Genomic DNA, 16,745 nt, shown 5'->3' on the forward strand with positions numbered 1-16,745 from the left:
AGTGTTTTAAGACATCAGGGCCGGATGCGCCCCTCAAGCGTCTAGGATGAGGCACCGTCTTCTGGTGGCTGGCTGGATCAAGCGGCTGGCTTCCAGAAGACGACAATGCACCTGAAGATGGCCCCAAGATGGGCCGACTCCTAGTAGGCGGCCTCTAGAGAGGCCGGCTCCTAGCAGGCGGCCCACGATGCCCACGAAGTCTGCACCCGCATTAAGAAGACAAGACAGGATGTGGCTATAGTGTAGCCCGTCATCCCCATATCCAGGGCACGGTGCGGCCATAGTGCCCCGTACAGGCGGAGATCTCCGCACGGCGCAGTACTGTTGCCACTCCACCCTTGACGTCACCCCTGTCAGGCGGAGCCCTGCTCCCACGATGGCCTGTAGGTATGGCCTGCAGGCGGCGGGCCCTACCAGACAGCAAGAGCCCGGAAGACGGTGGAGCCTGACCAGTCGGACCCGAGGGAGGCTGGCCTCTAGCAGACGGCCCACTCCTCCCTCGGAGTCCGTGAACCATTAACCAGATGAGACACGGAGTGGTTACAGTGATCTCCCACCAGACGGCGGGACTGTAGCCACGCCTCCTCGACCAAGCATGCGTCATTAGCATTACGGCTACAGTAACAAGCAGCCGACAGAACCCATGAGTGGCAGGAGCGGCCTATCGGCCCCGTACCAGACCAGTCGGTGGGGCCCACCAGGCAGCGGGCCCCAGCAGCCGGCAGAGAAGCCGGCGACCAGAGACAATGACAGTCGGGTCCTACACCCAGCTGGATTACCATTGTACCCCTGGGGGGTAGGCCTATATAAGCCCCCTAGGGCACCCATGCAAAGGGTTCTCAACCTATTAGACCTAGACACACACATAGAGAGAGGAGAGAGCTAGCCATTCTTTCTCCTATCTCTAGCATACAGCTAAAGGAGCACCATTGTACTCGCTAATGCCTTAATGATCATGCGGAGACCCCGCAGAGCAGGACTAGGGGTATTATCTCCTAGGAGAGCCCCGAACCTGGGTAAAGTACGCCGGTGTTCGTGTCTATGCCTCATCCCGCTTCCGGGCACCGGCGACATTCTACTCGCTCCCACCATGATAAGCCATCCTTTGGCATATGTCGCACCCAACCCCCAACACATTATCATGAACAGTCTAAATTGTCTTTGCAAATTATGTTGTAGATCAATAGCTCACATTTCAGCTCCCCGTTTTAATACATTCCTAGAGTAAGACTAAGTTGAAAGATATTGTGAGCAATTGTGCAGACTAGGGCCGTAGTCTGAGGATTGTCCTCACTACTACATAGAAGGCTTCTGTCCTTGATGCATCGGTTAGTGTGCCAACCCCTCTAGCGTTGTTTGTGGATGTTGTGAACATCTGGCAGACACGTTCTGATGACTACTTGATAGTTTAGTGCACCACGCTTTACGACTTAGAATCGGGGCTCCAAAGGCGTTTTGAACACCATGGAACATATGAGATGTTCCAGGAGCTGAAATTAATATTTCAGGCTCATGCCCGTGTTGAGAGGTTTGAGACCTCTGACAAGATCTTGCCTACAAGATGGAGGAGAATAGCTCAGCCAATGAGCATGTGCTCAGAATGTCTGGTTACTTCAATCACTTGAATCAAGTGGGAGTTAATCTTCCAAATAAGAGAGTGGTTGAAAAAAGTTCTCCAGTCACTATCACCAAGCTGCTAGAGTTTACTGATGAACTATAACATGCAAGGGAAGATGATCCCGGAGTTGTTCGTCGTGCTTAAGGCCGTAAAGGTAGAAATCAAGGAGCATCAAGTGTTGATGGTTAACAAGATCACTGGTTTCAAAGAAGGGCAAGGGCAAGAAGGGAAACTTCATGAACGACAAGCCAGTTGCCACTCCATTGAAGAAACCCAAGAATCCAAACTCGAGACGAAGTGCTTCTATTAGGGGAACGGTCACTGGTAGTGGAACTGCCTCAAATACTTGGTAGATAAGAAGGCTGGCAACTTCAACAAAAGTATATTTGATATATGTGTTATTGATGTGTACCTTACTAGTACTCCTAGTAGCACCTGGGTATTAGATACCGGTTCAGTTGCGAAGATTGGTAACTCGAAAAAAGCTACGGAATAAACGGAGACTAGCTAAGGGCGAGGTGATGATGTGTGTTGGAAGTGTTTCCAAGGTTGATATGATCACCATCGCACGCTCTCTCTACCTTCGGGATTAGTGTTGAACCTAGATAAATGTTGTTTGCATTGGTGTCTGTGTTGAGCATGAACATGATTAGTGTCGGGTGGTAGGTGCGACATATGCCAACGGGTGGCTTATCATTGTGGGAGCCAGAAAGACGTCGCCGGTGCCTGGAAACGGGATGAGGCGAAGACATGCACGCCGGTGAATCTTACCCAGCTTCGGGGCTCTCCGTGGAGATAACACCCCTACTGCTGCTCTGCGGGGTCTCCGCATGATCACTGGATGGACAAGTAGCTACACAATGCTCCTTGAGCTGTTCGGTGGGAGGAGGAAGAAGGGCACGGCTAGCTTGCTTCTTCTCCTTGTGTGGTGTCTAAAACTAGCTGGGGGTCCAACCCTTTGCATGGGCGTCCCGGGGGGGTTTATATAGGCCTACCCCCCGGGGGTACAATGGTAATCCGACTGAGCGTGGGGCCCGGCCGTCTGTGACTACGCTCGCCGGCTTCTGCGCCGACTGCTGGGGCCCGCCGGCTGGTGGGTCCCGCTGGCTGCCAACTCCTTGGCAACAGGCAGGCCCCACTGCCAAGGGTCTTGTCAGTGGCTGGTTACTGTTGCCTCAACCTGATGACGAGGGCTTCGTCGAGGTAAGCGTGGCTACAGTGCCGCCGTCCAGCGGGTGATCGTTGTAGCCTTACCGCGTCTTGTCTCCTTAATGGGGCGTCTCCTTCGAGGGGGGAAGCGAGCCGGCTGCGGGGAGCCGGCCCCATCTCGGGCCGACTGGGGGAGGCCCGGCCGCCTTCGGGTGTCTCTCTGCGCGAAGGGGCCCACCGCCCGTGGGCCGCGCTGGCGGCCCGTCGTGGGTGACATCAGGGTCAACATGGCAACAGTGCCGCGCCGGACGGGTCATGCCCACTCCGTACGGCGCACTGTGCCAGGCGTGCTCCGGGATTCGGGGGTGGCTGGCTTCGCTGTAGCCACGCCCCGTCACATCACCGCTAGGTGGATGCAAACTTTGAGGGTACGGTCTCGACCGCTTTATGGGAGCCGGCTTCTTGGAGTCGGCCTTCTCGCCGCCGGCTTCTCGAAGTCGGCCCTCCCATGGCTTTCTTCATGACGGCTAAAGTCGGGCCACCTTCCGGAAGCCGGCCTGGGTGACAGCCAGCAAGGGGAAGGCGGCCCCATGTCTTGGATTCTTGAGAGCCGAACGGGCTCGTAATTTTTTCAGAAGGGCCAGGGGAAGCCGGTTAGGCTACCCATGGCTATTTACTCCGACAATAGTCCCCGAAGCTGATCGAGCTTCGACGTGGACAAAGGGACGAGAAGCTTGGTCAGCTTCCTACCCTGAAGAGCCGGCTTTGCCGGTGTATGCCGATTTCAGGGAGCCCTGCATCTTGCAGGCGGGAAAGTGGTCGACCCGCGTGCTGACCGCGGGCCCTCCCGCGGGCCACGTGGCAGCGAGACCCTTCCAGTGCACGCGCGCGACGGGACGCCACCGCAGGCCCGGGCCCGCCACTCCTAGGCCTCGGCCCGAACGCTGATCTTCTGCGGCCCAGGTGGACCGCTCGCCTTCCCGTGGCAATTTTATTTCGCCGTTAGGGCACAATAAATGCGGGATGTGGGGGAGTGGGCACGATCGATCCCCACGTTTCCCCATGCCGCGCCTCCTCGGCTCCGCCACGCGAGCCTATAAGTAGGGGGAGGAGGGGGAGAGACAGAGGTTCGCACGCTCTCTCTCGCTCCGCCCCTTCTCGTCCTCCTTTCTTCCTCTCGTTGGCGCCGCAGCCTCCCGTCTCAGCGCCGCCGCGCCGCCACATCGTCTTGCTCCCATGGCGCTGTTGAGCTCGTGGGATGGCTCCAACGTCCATGAGGACCATGTTGAGTTCCTCCGCCAGATTCGGCGCCTGCCCGACGCCAACCTCGTGCGGGTCCGCCTGGCGCCAGAGATGGAGATCTCGCCGGCACCGAAGGAGGGCGAGCGGGTCGTCTTCCGATCGCACTTACTGCGCGGCTTCGGCCTTCCGGCGAGCGGATTCCTGCGCTCCTTCCTCGAGTTCTACAATCTTCAGCCGCATCACCTCACGCCCAACGCGGTGATGCTGCTGTCGGCCTTCGTCTCTCTCTGCGTAGGTTTCTTGGGGCTGCTCCCCACGCTGGAGCTCTGGGGGGAATTCTTCCATAGCAAACTCGGCACCATCGTCGCAGGCGTGCCCGCCCCCTGTGCGGCCTTCATCGCCATGAGGAGGTCGGGCGAGAACAACCCGTTCCCGTCCATCCCCCTGATCCAGTCGGTGAAGATTTGGCAGAAGTCATACTTCTACGTGAAGAACGTCGCCCAGCAAGGAGACCACATAAACCTGCCGGCTTACGTAGCCGGCCCGCCGGCTGGGAGGCAGCCCTCATGGAGTTTCCGGTCCAGGTCACTGTCTCAGACGGGAACGCTGCCGTCTCCCGGCTTCGGGTGATGATCCAGTCGGAAGGCCTGAGCGGGGCCGACTTGGTAGCCGCCTTCGTGGAGCGCCGGATACTTCCTATCCAAAGCCGGCCCCACATGATGTGTCAGATGAGCGGCCGCTTCGACCCAAGCCGGCTGAGCACCAGGGAGATGCCTCATGCGGAGGTGTCGTACATGGTAAATCATATCTCCAATTGCAAGCTCGCCGAGGACTGGCGATACGGCAAGGTGCCGTATTCTCGCGCCAACCCTCCGCCCGTGGTAAGCTTTCCTCTCTTTCTTCTTTTTGTTGGTAGCCGGCTTTATGATGGCCGGCTTCTGATCGGTCGGTTCTTCTTAGCAGAACCCCCTTCTTCCGCCGACGACCGGGGCAGCAGGGATAGAACGCTAGTACGTCCCCAACCGCACGGTGGACGACATCGACAACCCGGATTTGGGGGCGGCTGCCATGGAAGACGCCGTCGTGGGGGACGACGCCGAGCCCGGAGACACAGGGCTTACCGCCAGCTTCGAGGACTGGCCGGATGATGCCAAAGCCAAAGTCGCCCCGCGTCGCCAGCCGGCGGCCGACCATCAGGGCGCGGGCTCGTCCACCGCGTCGGCTGCCGGCGGCGGCGCATAGAAGCACCGGGCCGCGTCAATCCTCTTCGGCAGTCGGCCGAAGAAGTCCAAAGCCTCCACCGCAGCGACCAAACGAGATGAGGCGGCCGCGAAAGTGGCCCGCTTCCGCAAGGCGGTGAAGCAGCCTCAGGCGGTCTCAGCGTAAGTCGTCGATTGCCTGGTCGCATGCTTTTCATCGTTCTCTCCTGTTCGAACATTCTTCCTAACCTTTTCCCGCTCGCTGGACAGGGCGCCGCTTTCCCTTGAGCGGGGTCCGGGCGGCTCCATAGTTGGGCCGACTGGAGGGTCTTCGGGCTCCCGCCGCGTGGACCCCCGCGCCGACCTCAGGGAGGCCACGGAGGGGAACGTCCGTGAGGTGCGGGAGGAGCGTGAGGCGGCGGAAAAAGCGGCCGCCCAGGCAGCGAGGGAGCAGGCCGATGCGGCAGCCAAGGCCCAGACGGAGGTGGCGACCGCGGAAACGGAGGCGAAGGGTTCGCGTAACCAGCCTCTGCTGCTCGCCATTCCCCTCCGAGCCGTGGCCCCTGACACCCCATTGCCCCTGGCGGAGGAAATCGTCCAAGACCGGCCGCTGATGGAGAGGAGGGAGGACCTCGTGGTCTTCGCGGGGAGAGCGCCGCCGGCAACGCCAACCGGAGCGGGCCAAGGCGGCCAATCGTTAGCGGCGCCAGAGGAGCCGGCCGGGGGTGAGCCGGAGGACGGAACCGGCTCCGAGGTGCAGCCGGTGACGCGTCGGCGCGCAGGGGGGGCGCCGCTCCGCCGGAGTTGCGCCGAGTTGTGGGCGCTGGCCAGTCGGCGGAGGCTCTGGAGGCGGCCAGCACCGCTACGTCCGAGTGGACTCCCAGCGGGGGGATTGGCGAGCTGAATGTGGCGGCTCAAGAGGTCCGGAGCCGGCTTCAAGCTCAGGCCGCCCTGCTGCAGCAGTACACCCAGGAGTTCCTGTCAACGCGGGCCGCCATCCGGGTGAGTCTTTCATTCTTGGCTGCTCTGGTCTCTTGATTTCATCCGTGGGGGCGCGTCAGCGCACCCACTGGGTGTAGTCCCCGAGATTCGGGCCGACTGCTGAGCAGTCGGGTCGGATCTTTCTTGACGACTATCTTATTTTTGCTTCCTGTCTGAACTTCCAGGAATATCATAATTCCCGTGCTGCCGCCTTCAACTCCCAGGCTCAGGAGTTGGGTCGGAAGACCGACGACCTGGTCAATAGCCGAAGTAAGTGCTTGATCTTGTCTGTCTCCTGTGGGGGCGCGTCAGCGCACCCACTGGGTGTAGTCCCGAGATTCGGGCCGACTGCTAAGCAGTCGGGTCGGATCTCCTTGACGACTTTTTCCTTATTGGTTTTTTTTCTTTCGTCTTTCGTGCTTTCAGGGGCCAACGCCGACTTGAGGAGGGAGCTCGGCGAAGCGCAGGCCGCCCTTCGTACCAAGGATGCTGAGTACGCTGCCTTGGGCCAGGGGCATGACCGCCTGGCCAAGAAGCTGGCTGACCAGGAGGAGAGCCACGAGGCGGCCCTGCAGAAAGCACAGGATAGTGAGGCCTCCCTGAAGGCAGAGTTTGAGACCGAGGCAGCGAGCTGGGCTGAGACCCGGCGAGTGCTGGATGAAGGCTTCGGCCGCATCGAGGACTTGATCGACGGTAAGCCGCCTTCCTCGCTCCTCTGCTGCCCCTTGCCGCCTAGTTTTTGGCCTGACTTGTGCTGCTGCCTATTTTCTAGTGTAGACTACTTTCCCGGCTACTCCGCCTTCGCCGCCCAAACCATCGAGGCCCATCGCGAGGCGCGCCATCAGGCGGGGGTCAACATCGCGCCGAACGTGAATCGGACGCTTGAGGAGCAGCTCTTGGCTGTCCAAGCGCGGCTGCAGCCGGCTCACCGGATGCTTTGCCGGCTCCAACGTGCCGGGGCGCAGGTGTTGGCCGCCCTCTGGCCCAGCGAGACGATCCCCCGCACCCCAAGCCGGACTGCCGACTGGCTGGAGGTCGCAGTCGGTCGCTTTGAAGCTTGGAAGGCGTCGGCGGCCCGTCTTGGAGCCGGGCGGGCATTGGAGTTTGTTCGAGCTTGGTACCCAGGGCTGAACCTGGACCAGCTGCGCACTTGGCGGCTGGACGCCGACCGGAGCTGGAGGAGGTGCGGCCGGCTATCGCCCAGCGTGCTTCGACGATCGCCGAGTGCACCGACATCAGCGTTTTTACACCTGAAATCAATGATGACGGCGTTGCCCAGCCGGAGGAGTGGTTCAGGCTGAACCCGGCAGTGGGCAAGGACTCGGCAGAGGAGATCGCCTCCAGCGACGGGGGCGAGGATGACGAAGAAGAGGACGGTGAAGACGTCGAGCCGGCTAGTGGAACAACCGGCCGGCCTCAGGCTGCCCGTGCCTCTAGCAACGAGGCGCGTGGAAGAGCGCCCTCTGCGGGAGGCGGTGATCAAGCCAAGGTTCGCCAGCCGGCCACTCCTTCAGCCGGCACAACCGTCTCCGCCGACCAACCCGGCTCGTCGGTCGCTCTGCCAGCTTGACCTGCCATCCTTATTTTTCCTGCTTGTTGCCTTTTGAACAATCTTTATTAAGCTTTCACAGTTCCACCCACTGGGGGTGTATCCAAACTATGTTGAATGCTGGCCTCTTGGAGGTCTTTTATGTAAATATTATTATGTGCATGTTTGGTTTCCATTCGCGTATGCTTTTTATCCTTAGGCTTTTTCCTTTGTCGCCTTCCCTCTTTGGGGAGGCAAGTACTCGAGCTTTCTTGGATTGAAGTGAAGTGAATGGAAACCGGCCGGCCGGCTACTCTAGTAGTCGGTCGGTGGTAGGCGGCAAACCGGCTTTCGTTATATTAGTCCGTTGGTCCCTGGCCATTTTTCGTGTGGGCATCCTTTCCTGCTTTTGACTCTTGCCAGCCGGACAGCCGGTTCTTCGAACTGCGACTTTGGCAAGAGCTAAGCCTGGGTGTCGGCACACTACTTGTCTGACCGCGGGTAGGACTTCTAATATAACTCCAGTCGGCTAGTCCCCGGGCCGACTAGTCGAACCTGGTGCCGGACGGAACAAGTAAATGAAGTGACAAGGTCATAAGCATGATACTTTTCATTCATAGATAAAAGATGGCAGTCCCTGAGCCCTCCTCGGGGGGCCTATTGTCTCGTATTTAGTACAAAAGTTAGCGTGATACATACTGCATTTCAACTATAAAATCTTCGAAGGAGGTTGGCGTTCCATGGTCGTTCCGACTCCTTGCCGGAGTCGTCTCTCTTTCGTGCCTTCGGCTTCTGCGCGTCGATCAGGTAGTAGGTGTCGTTGCCTAAGGCTCTGCTGATGACGAAGGGGCCCTCCCAAGGGGCCGAGAGCTTGTGTTGGCCGGCTGTTCGCTGGATCAGCCGGAGCACAAGATCGCCCTCTTGGAAAGATCTTGGCCTGACCTTCCGACTGTGGTAGCGGCGCAAACCCTGCTGGTAGATGGCAAACCGGCTGAGGGCTAACAGCCGGCCTTCTTCCAGCAGGTCGACGCCGTCTTCTCGTGCTTCTTTGGCCTCCGCCTCCGTGTACATGGTTACCCGGGGCGAGTCGAACTCGATGTCGATTGGGATGATCGCCTCGGCACCGTACACGAGGAAGAAAGGAGTGAAGCCGGTTGACTTGTTTGGGGTAGTGCGCAGACTCCAGAGGACAGCCGGTAGCTCATCGAGCCAACAGCCGGCTGATCGCTCCAGTGGCACGACCAGTCGGGGCTTGATGCCGGAGAGGATGAGGCCGTTGGCTCGCTCGACCTGGCCGTTTGACTATGGGTGGGCGATGGACGCTAAGTCCAGCCGGATACCTTGGGCTGTGCAGAAACGTGCCAAGGCTCCTTTGGCAAAATTCGTGCCATTGTCGGTGATGATGCTGTGTGGCACGCCGTACCGAGTTGTTATGTCTGCGATGAATGTCACAGCAGTCGGCCCATTCAGCTTCTTGATCGGCTTTGCCTCAATCCACTTGGTGAATTTGTCCACGGCGACGAGCAAATGCGTCATGCCGCCGCGCGCCGTCTTGAATGGGCCCACCATGTCCAGTCCCCAAACGGCGAAGGGCCAGGTGAGGGGAATGGTCTTGAGTGCCGAAGCCGGCATGTGTTGCTTGGAGCTGAAGAGTTGGCACCCTTTGCAATATTTAACTAATTCTTTGGCGTCATCCAAAGCAGTCGGCCAGAAGAAACCATGGCGGAAAGCTTTGGCGACGAGTGATCTTGAAGCCGCATGGTGGCCGCATTCTCCTTGGTGAATGTCTCTGAGGATTGCAATGCCCTTCTCTTGCTCGACGCACCGTTGGAGGACTCCAGTGACACTGCGCTTGACGAGTTCTCTGTTGACGATTGTGTATGCTCCAGCTCGACGTTGGACTTGTCTTGCCTCTATTTCGTCAGCCGGCAGATCTTGGTTTACTAGGAAGTTGAGGATGGACTGAGCCCATGACGGAGCCGCGACTTCTCCTACTGCCAATGTGGCTACTGCCACAAGGGTGGGCGGGCTGGGTGGTGAAATGCTGGAGTCGGCCGCCGGCTGTTGTGTTGGTTCAGTCCCCGGGCCGGCTACTGCAGTCCCCGAGCTGGGTGTGGCAGTCCCCGAGCCGGTTACCGAAGTCCCCGGGCCGACTACTGAAGTCCCGGGGTCGCCTGCTTGGTTCTTCGAGCCGGACCCGGCCGCGTCAGGGTCAGGCGGTACGAAGATGGAATCGGACTCTGGAGACGGCTTGATGGATGGCTTGAGGAGGCGTTGTAGAGCGACGCCAGTTGGTATTGCTTGCCGAGTGGAGCCTATTCGAGCCAGGGCATCGGCTGGCTCGTTGTCGGCTCGCGGTACGTGGAGGAACTCGCATCCTTCAAAGTATCCGCTGAGTTGTTGAACTAGGAAGCGGTATCTTGCCATATTTGCGTCCTTGGCGTCCCAGTCGCCGGATGATTGCTGAACCACCAAGTCTGAGTCACCATAACATAGGATTCGGCGGATGCCGAGTTCCTTGGCAAGCCGGAGCTCGTGTATGAGTGCCTCGTACTCGGCTACATTGTTGGAGGCGGCAAAGTGAATCTGCAGCGTGTATCTGAGCTTGTCGCCTTTGGGAGAGGTAAGGACGACGCCGGCTCCCAAGCCGGTGCGCATCTTGGACCCGTCAAAGTGCATGCGCCAATGGGTGGAGTCGGGAGCCGGCGGCAGGTACTGGGTCTCGGCCCAGTCAACGAGGAAGTTGGACGGTGCTTGGGACTTGATGGCGGTGCGGGGCTGGTAGAAGATTGTGTAAGGGGCCAGCTCGATGGCCAATTTCGCCACCCGGCCGGATGCATCCCGGCTGCCTATGATCTCGGCCAGTGGGGTGATGCATACGACCGTGACGGGATGCTCTTGAAAGTAGGGCTTCAGCTTCTTAGCGGTGAAGTACACGCCGTAACACATCTTCTGGTAGTGCGGGTAGTTCTGCTTTGAAGCGGACAGCACCTCGCTAAAATAATACACCGGCCTCTGGACCGGCTGGGCTCGGCCTTCTTCTGGGCGTTGGACTACGATGACGGTGCTGACCACCCGGCTGGTTGCGGCAATGTAAAGGAGCATGGGCTCTTTCTCAGTCGGCACCGCTAGGACGGGCGGCGTGGCCAGCATCTTCTTCAGCTCATGAAAAGCTTGGTCGGCCTGGTCGTTCCACTCGAAGTGAGTGCTCTTCTTCATGAGACGGTAGAGGGGGAGAGCTTTCTCTCCGAGCCGGCTGACGAAGCGGTTCAAGGAGGCCAAGCATCCGGTGAACTTTTGGATGTCTCGAAGCTTGGTGGGGATCGTCATTCTCTCGATGGCCTTGATCTTCACCGGGTTGCATTCGATGCCGCGTTCGGAGACCAGGAAGCCTAGGAGCTGGCCGGCTGGCACTATGAACACGCATTTCTCGGGGTTGAGCTTGATTTGGAACTGGCGTAGGTTCTCAAACGTTTCTTTGAGGTCTTCCAGCAAGGTGCCGTGCTTCTCCGTCTTCACCACAATGTCGTCCACGTAGACGTGAGCGTTTCTGCCGAGTTGGTTGAGGAGGCACTTCTGCATGCAACGCTGAAAAGTGGCACCGGCATTTCTTAAGCCGAATGTCATAGTCAGGTAGCAGAAGGCTCCAAATGGCGTGATGAAGGCGGTCTTCAGGCGGTCGTCCGGATCTAGCTTTATCTAGTGATATCCTGAGTAAGCATCCAAGAAACTCAATAGCTCGCATCCGGCCGTGGAGTCTATCACTTGGTCAGTCCTTGGCAGGGCAAAGGGATCTTTAGGGCAGGCCTTGTTGAGGCTTGTGTAGTCTATACACATGCGCCACTTGTTGTTCTTCTTTAACACGAGGACCGGGTTGGCAAGCCAGTCTGGAAGGAATACTTCCATAATGAAGCCGGCTGCCAGAAGCCGGGCTATCTCCTCCCCTACAATCCTTCTCTTTTCCTCTGATAGTCGGCGGAGGGGCTGCTTGACTGGTTTCGCGTCTTTTCGGACGTGTAGTTTGTGCTCGGCGAATTCCTTTGGAACACCCGGCAAGTCCTTGGGGGACCATGCAAAGATGTCCCGATTCTCACGGAGGAAATCGGCGAGCTCGCCTTCCTATTTGCTGTTCAGGCTTGCCCTGATGACGGCAAACCTCTCGGGGTGCTCGGGGTCAAGGAGTATCTTGTTGGTTTCTTTGGCCGGCTGGAAAGATCCTTGGGCATCATACTCCTTGGGGTCGGGGGACTGGTTCGGCTGCTGGCTGGCCATGGCCATGACCTGGTCCAACATCTTCTTCTCTTCGGCAATCACAAGGGACTCGGCCAGCCGGCTGCTGGCGGCAGCGCACTCGGAAGACTTCTTGTAATCGCCGGCTACGGTGATGACGCCCTTGGAACTTGGTATCTTCATCTTGAGGTATGCATAGTGGGGAACTGCCATGAACCTGGCCAAGGCGGGTCGGCCAAGCAACGCGTGGTAGGGGCTCTCCAGGTCCACCACTTCAAACCAGATTGCTTCCCGGCGGAAATGCTCCTTGTCCCCAAAGAGTACATCAATCTTGATCTTGCCAATGGGGGCGCAGGACAAGCCGGGTACGATGCCATGAAACATTGTCCGAGTAGGCATGAGCTGCTTCGTCTTGACATTTAGCTTCTCCAGGGTGTCATGGTACAGGATGTTGATGCTGCTCCCGCCGTCTATCAGCACGCGGGAGAAGCGGGTTGCGCGTCTGTTCGTCGCAAGGGTGGCTTCCAGGACCAACGCATAAGAGCCGGGAGACGGCATCACCTCTGGATGGTCGGCCCGGCTCCAGCTGATGGGTTTCTCTGACCAATGCATGTGTCCGGCGGGGTTGGCAGCGACCACGCTGACTTCCTGGTGCTCTCGGCGTTTGCCGCGCCGGTCTTCGAGCTGGCTTGTAAAGACGGTGTAGGTTGCTTGCTCGTCGGGGAATTCGTCGTGCACGGCTTCGACTGTGGGCCGAGCGGCCGGAGGCGGCGGGCCGGCAGGCGGAGGCGGCGCGAGTCCCTCGCCTTTAGAGATTCGGGTGAGCCAATGGCACTTCCGGGTTGTGTGGTTGGACGGCTTCGCACCGCTATGGAATTTGCACGGGGCGTCGAGAGTTTGCTCGTAGGAGAAAGACGGCTGCCAAGCCGGTCGGCCACCCTTGGGCTTCTTGGGCGCGGGTCACCCTTCAGGCAGCGCGTCTTCGACCGTGGCCACCTGCCGACTGGCGGGAGGCGGCGCAGGGCCCTTGCGCTTGTGGTCGTTCGCGTGTGGGCGTCGGTCGGAATCCCCTGCCGGCGTCTTGGGTGCCAGGTTGAGTACTTTCCCGGACGCGTCTACCCGGAGCTCGGTCTTCATCGAAGAGTCGGCGGTGGCGTATTTGTCTGCTATGTCCAGAAGCTCGTCGAGGGTAGTCGGCTCGTCGCAGAGGAGCTTGTGCTTGAGGAGGGTACCTTCTCGGCACCCGGCAGTGAAGTATTCGATGGCTTGCACCTCGTGCACCCCCTCGCAAGAATTGCGGAGCTCGGCCCAACACGTGAGGTAGTCGCGAGTGGACTCGGCTGGGCCCTGTACGCACAGGGAGAGCTGCCTGGGCTTGGGGGCCCGCTTGTAGGTGCTGGTGAAGTTGCGGATGAAAGCTTCGGTGAAATCTAGCCAGCTGTTGATGCTGAGAGGCTTGAGGCTGTTGAGCCAGGTCCGCGCCGTGCCTTGCAGCATGAGGGGCACGTACTTCACGGCAACGCGCCGGTTGCCGTTGGCTATGCTGACCGCCGTGGAGTAGTCGATCAACCAATCTTCCGGCTTCACGAAGCCGTTGTACTTGGGCGTGTCTCTTGGGAGCGAGAACCCTTTGGGGAAAGGCTCGTCGCGGATGCGGGGGCCGAAACAAGGCGGGCCGACATCGTCTTCTTCTTCCAGCGCCAGGGATCGCGCCAGGCGGTCGATCCGATGGCGGGCATCATTCTCGCCGACTCCTTCGCGGCGACCTAGTCGGCCGCTGAGAGTCGGGTGCGCCACTGGCGGTGGAGTGGGATATCTCTCTCCACGGGGTCGAGGCGGAGGCGGGTTGCCCTGCCATTCCATGGCTCGGGGATGGTCGTCCGCTTCTCGCTCGATGGAGATTCGGGTCTGGCTTCGGCTGGCCGCCGGCTCTTTCTCGCGCCGTGCGCGGGCGTTGCTCGTAGTCGGTGTCCGGGACATCGCGACGTGATCTCGGCGCAGGGGAGGGCTTCTCGTGCGGGCGTCGGCTTCGTGCCGCTGTGTGGCCGCGTCAATCAGTTGCTGGATGCGCCGGGTCATGTGGGGGAGTTCTTCGGCCTCCAAGCCGTCCAACTCGTCCACGGCCGCCTGGGCGGCACGCAAGTTCTCGAGCGGAGTGGAATAGACCGGGCGGTCGACTCCCAGCATGTCGGCGATGACGGCGCCGCGTTGCTTGACAATGCCGGCCCGGCTTGGCCCGCCCGGGGCCGGTGTGCCGAAGGCGGCGCGGTCAGCTTCGCACTGGTAGGCCTCAGTGAGGCGTCTCACGGAAGCCAGCCTCCGGCCCTCTGCGAGGAGGGCGAGGCGGCGCGCCTCCAGTGCTTCATCGTCGGCATCAGCCGGGAGGGGGGTGGACAAGTCGTGGGCCGCCGTGTGCGGGGCGTCGTGGGCGCTCTCGTCGGCCGGGCCACCGGGGCCGACGACCATCACTTCAGTGGTGACAGTATCGCGGCCGTCGGTCCGAGGAAGCGGGTCATTGTAGATCGCAATGTTGGTGGGGAAGGTGTCGAAGGAGGCCGTGTCGGAGTCGACAGGCATCGGGTCGGTGGAGCCAACCGACTCCAGATCCACAGCGGGCTCGCTGGAGACATGGAGCTGGCCGAGGAGGTTGGCAAGGTGGTCGGTGCCCGCATCGGAGGCGAGCTCGTCGGAGATGAGGGTTTCGTCGAGGAGATTGGCGAGGCTGCTCGCCGTGCAGATGCTGGTGACGCCTTGCAGCGCATTGTGGCAAGCGCCATCGGGCGTGCGGGGCTGGCTACGCTCGCTGGGGAGGAAGAGGGTTCCCGTCTAGAACAGGTCTCCGGACGACGGTGCACCTGGCCCCACGGTGGGCACCAAATGTCGGGTGGTAGGTGTGACATATGCCAATGGGTGGCTTATCATTGTGGGAGCCAGTAAGACGTCGCTGGTGCCTGGAAATAGGATGAGGCGAAGACATGCACGCCGGCGAATCTTACCCAGCTTCGGGGCTCTCCGTGGAGATAACACCCCTACTGCTGCTCTACGGGGTCTCCGCATGATCACTGGATGGACAAGTAGCTAAACAATGCTCCTTGAGCTGTTCGGTGGGAGGAGGAAGAAGGGCACGGCTAGCTTGCTTCTTCTCCTTGTGTGGTGTCTAAAACTAGCTGGGGGTCCAACCCTTTGCATGGGCGTCCCGGGGGGTTTATATAGGCCTACCCCCCGGGGGTACAATGGTAATCCGACTAAGCGCGGGGCCCAGCCGTCTATGACTACGCTCGCCGGCTTCTGCGCCGACTGCTGGGGCCCGCCGGCTGGTGGGTCCCGCCGGCTGCCAACTCCTTGGCAACAGGCAGGCCCCACTGCCAAGGGTCTTGTCGGTGGCTGGTTACTGTTGCCTCAACCTGATGACGAGGGCTTCGTCGAGGTAAGCGTGGCTACAGTGCCGCCGTCCGGCGGGCGATCGCTGTAGCCTTACCGCGTCTTGTCTCCTTAATGGGGCGTCTCCTTCGAGGGGGAAGCGAGCCGGCTGCGGGGAGCCGGCCCCGTCTCGGGCCGACTGGGGGAGGCCCGGCCGCCTTCGGGCGTCTCTCTGCCCAAAGGGGCCCACCGCCCGTGGGCCGCGCTGGCGGCCCGTCGTGAGTGACATCAGGGTCAACATGGCAACAGTTTCGCGCCGGACGGGTCATGCCCACTCCGTACGGCGCACTGTGCCAGGCGTGCTCTGGGATTCGGGGGTGGTTGCCTTCACTGTAGCCATGCCCCGTCACATCGCTGCTAGGTGGATGCAAACTTTGAGGGTACGGTCTCGACCGCTTTATGGGAGCCGGCTTCTTGGAGTCGGCCTTCTCGCGGCCGGCTTCTCGAAGTCGGCCCTCCCATGGCTTTCATCATGAGGGCTAAAGTCGGGCCGCCTTCTGGAAGCCGGCCTGGGTGACAGCCAGCAAGGGGAAGGAGGCCCCATGTCTTGGATTCTTGAGAGCCGGACGGGCTCGTAATTTTTTCAGAAGGGCCAGGGGAAGCCGGTTAGGCTACCCATGGCTATTTACTCCGACAATTAGGTCATGTTTATTGCAATACGATTATTCATTTAAGTCAGAGAATAATGGTTAATCTGTTTACATGAATAATACTGTCTATGGTCATGCACCCAATGTGAATGGTTTATTGAATCTCGATCGTAGTGTTACGCATGTTCATAACATTGATACCAAAAGATGTAGAGTTGATAATGATAGTACCACTTTATTGTGGCACTACCTCTTAGGTCATATTGGTGTAAAGCGCATGAAGAACCTCCATACAGATGGACTTTTGGAGTCACTTGATTTTGAATCACCTGACACGTGCGAACCATGCCTCATTGGCAAGATGACTAAAACCCTGTTTTCTGGAACAATGGAATAGGCAAGTGACTTGTTGGAAATCATACATGCTGATGTGTGCGGTCCGATGAGTGTTGACGCGTGCGGTGGATATCGTTATTTTCTCACCTTCACCAATGAATTGAGTAGATATGGGTATATTTACTTAATGAAGCATGAGTCTGGAATGTTTGAAAAAGGTTCAAGCAATTTCAGAGTGAAGTTGAGAATCATCGTAACAAGAAGATCAAGTTCCTACGATCTGATCAAGGGGAGAGTATCTAAGTTATGAGTTTGGCAATCACTTAAGACAAGGTGGAATAGTTTCACAGTTGATGCCACCTGGAACACCATAGTGTAATGGTGTGTCTGAATGTCGTAATCGCACCCTTTTGGATATGGTGTGATCTATGATGTCTCTTGCCGATCTACCG

The sequence above is a fragment of the Triticum dicoccoides genome, chromosome 1A (assembly GCF_002162155.2).
Source record: "Triticum dicoccoides isolate Atlit2015 ecotype Zavitan chromosome 1A, WEW_v2.0, whole genome shotgun sequence".
NCBI lineage: Eukaryota > Viridiplantae > Streptophyta > Magnoliopsida > Poales > Poaceae > Triticum > Triticum dicoccoides.